Below are 3243 nucleotides of genomic sequence, written 5' to 3'. Positions count from 1 at the left end.
CCCCAAGCCCCCTACCACTGAGCTAGGCCCCCAAGCCCCTACCACTGAGCTAGGCCCCCAAGCCCCCACCACTGAGTTAGGCCCCCAAGCCCCTCAGACACACTCACTGATACTTTCCCTCCACTGTTTGGCTTGGCTTCTCCTGTGCCTCTGTTAAATGGCTTTGAATTTTAATTTAACACTTTTTCCCCAGTTGTACTTATTTGACGTGTGTGAGTATTTTGCTTGCTTGTATGCCATGTAAGTACCTGGTGTCTTTGGAGGCCGGAAGAAGGGACTGATTCCCTGGAGAGCAGGGATGGCCATATAGGTGCTAGGAGTGGAACCCTGGTTCTCTGCAAGCACAGTACGCTGTTCTTAACCACTGAACCGTTTCTCTAGTCTCTCTGCTAAAGGTTGTGTCTTCCACGGAGCTTTCTCACACTGTTCGAGGGGGGGACACCTGTTGGGTGGTAGGGGCCACTGAAAAGCCAACCCAGTGACGTGCGGATTATTCCCCAAGCAAAAACCCAGATCAACCTTGGATGAACTCAGGATATGACAAGATGCAACTGGGCAACTTTGTAAAGCACGTTCCGTAAATCAGTAGTTCTGCGATGCCAACAGAGTAGGGGAACTCTAGCAAAGGCCTGAAGGTTCACAGTGTCTGTGTGTTTCCCTAGGCTTTGGCCATTCGGCCAGCATCTTTGGTAGCAGAGTGGAGGGATGCCGGGATCCGGTGAGAGTGAACTTGTTTCCACATATGGTCGAGGGGAAGGTGTGCGGTGGGTTAGGTCTGTGCTGCTCATAAGAACCATAGAGCACTGATGTCTGTGTACGCCCAAGCACGGCCCATGGAGAGAGTTTCACTTTTTCCTGTCCTCCGCAGACCCTGTCAGCTTGATGTGGTTGTCCCTGTTTAACAGGCGACATGCATGATACACGATAAATTCAGTGCCCGCTGTAATTTTAGAAACATTAACATACACAACACATCCCAGGATCAAGGACATGCGTCGCTGGCCTGTGGGCTGGGGCTGTTAGGATTTGGCTGCTCTTCGGAGCACAGATGCCTCTTTGTTACATGGCTCTTCCAAACCAGCTGAAGTGCACCGTGTGGGACAGCCTGTGTGTGGTTATTTCTGTACTCTGGGCATTGTTCTAAGAACTGGGTGTGAATTTAAGCCTCAGAAAAGATGGGTGCTGTGACTCTATTGACCCCAGTTGACATTCGAGGATACCGAATTTCAGAGTAATGCCTCAGCCTGTCCAGGGCCACCGGGGAGTCCATCTTGGCTGCTGTATCCTCCACCTCTGAGCTGAGGACAACTGGGAAGGGAGAGCGGCACAGGAGGAGTCGTGGGGCTCCATGTGGGTTAGAGGCTCCGGGCCCCCCTCAGGAGCTGCTGCCCAGATGGCTTGTCACTTCCTTTTGGCATCAACGGGTGGTGTCAGCTCCATCAATCTCTTATCACCTTCTGTTGCTTTATCAGACCACCCTCAGTGTGAAGGACACCGAGACCACTAAACAGACCCCCGGGGCTGGGCAAGGCGAGTGTCAACCGCAGCCCTGGGAGTTTTACACTGTATAGTCTCCAGGGGTAAGCTAGACAGGGTGAGTCACACATGCTTGTTCATGGGGGCAGGCAGGCAGGGGTTTGGGGGCACGGGTCTGGTAAGGGTTGGTGGCTGCCTAGGGGACAGTCACCTGATGACACCCCCTGGGTTTCCGTTGCCTACCTGGATGTTTCTAGAATGCTTGCCTGGCTGTTCTGCTGTCTCCAGTGTATTTTTTCTCTTGGATTTTCTGTTGTGCACTTTGCCAGCGGTCCTGGGGGTGGGGGTGGGGGGCCTTGTAAGTAGGATAGGATTTTTTTTTTCCTCAGGCCCCGGATCTGCTTTCCTATTGCTTGTATGCCTGAACACCTGCTGAGTTGATGAGCTTTGCAAATGTCACTTGACTATTGGGAGGGAGCTGTGAGTGGAAGGCACCATCCCAGCTGTCTTGCCCGGTGGGTGGGTGGGTGGCGAGTGGCGGGTGGCGGGTCCTCCAGCCCCTGCACCCTCGGTGAGGGATGTGGTCGGGTTCCCTCCTAGAGACTGACATAGGTGTGTGCAGTCTGTGTGCTTCTCCCTCTCCTCAGTGAGGAGACCTGCTGGCTCCTACAGCAGCACCTCAACTTTGGAGGCTCCAGGAACAAATGTGCTCTTTTTCTCTCTGGATTTCTCTTCTCAGGAAAATGCATGCATATGCAAAATTTGGGTAGAATCTCATGGATTTCAGATACTGTTAAATTTGGAGGCTCCTTGGACACCCCCACCCCTTTGTCTCCATCCCATTGCCTCATGTTAATATGCTTTAGAAACTGGGCTCCTCTTTTCTTTCTTTTTTTCCCTCCTATAGTTGAGAGCAGATGTGGAAATCTGAATTCCATTCGGATTCTCTGCCTTCTGTCTGTGCACTGTTGCTCATCACAGACTGGACAGGAATATACAGAGCATTGCATGAAGGTGGCTATGAAGGGCGAGGGGTGGGGATGAGGGACCTGGGGGTCGTAGGAAGAAGTCCCTTCATCGCCTGTAACTGAAACAGAGGGACTGGTGGCTTGGAAGAAGCCACGTGATGGTCGGATCCCAGGTGACCCTGCAGGAAGGAAATGCTATGAGTTCCCCGATTTCCCTGCCCTGGCTTCCTCTGACTTGCACAGGGGCCGGGGCGGGAGGATTGCCTTGGGAACAGAGCATTGCTGACGATCTAAGATGGAGTGTTTAGCACAGCGCCCTTTGTTTGTTTGTTTGTTTGTTTGTTTGAGACAGACTCTCTCACTATGTAGCCCTAGCTGGTTTGGAACTTGCTATGTAGACCACACTGACCTTGATCTTATAGAGATCCACCTCCCTGTACCTCCTGAGCTCCTGAGCATTGGGACTAGAGGCATGCACCATCACATGCATTCCTTGTGGATCTTCAACAACCCACGTCCCGTATGTGTGTGTGTTGGCTTTGAGGATGCAAGGAGGGCATTTTGCTTTTATATGCACTCCCTGGATATGGGTTATTGTTCAGGTTCTGTGTGGGGGGTGGGTGGGTGGGTGGGTCGCTCTAACCGTGTGTTGCATGTAATGCTTTGAATCGAGTCTTCAAATGTTCCTGGCTCCTTTATTATTATTCTCCGATGTATTCAGGTACATTTTTTCTTTTTAAATACTAGGCACTGAATCCAGGGTTTCCTTGGCAAGCGCCCTACCACTGAGCTAGGCCCC

The 3243-nt window shown here is 51.9% G+C and overlaps 1 protein-coding gene across 7 annotated transcripts in view; it reads left to right on the top strand.

Annotated features, from left to right (window-relative positions):
• Tiam1 (T cell lymphoma invasion and metastasis 1) overlaps window positions 1–3243 on the top strand; it is a 348780-nt gene that overhangs the window by 73790 nt on the left and 271747 nt on the right. The window contains exon 2 of one of the 7 annotated variants that reach the window (XM_029470564.1): window positions 1473–1594. The exons of 5 other annotated variants lie outside the window; for them this stretch is intronic. The gene's annotated coding sequence lies outside the window, so the exon portion shown is untranslated. Of the gene's footprint in view, window positions 1–1472; window positions 1595–2919; window positions 2965–3243 lie in introns of those variants that run through there. One more of the 7 variants, XM_029470565.1, reaches the window with a different exon arrangement.

Source organism: Mus caroli, chromosome 16, assembly GCF_900094665.2.
Source record: "Mus caroli chromosome 16, CAROLI_EIJ_v1.1, whole genome shotgun sequence".
Taxonomy (NCBI): Eukaryota; Metazoa; Chordata; class Mammalia; order Rodentia; family Muridae; genus Mus; species Mus caroli.
Note: the sequence above shows the minus strand (reverse complement) of the source record. Positions and strands in the feature narration are given on the sequence as shown.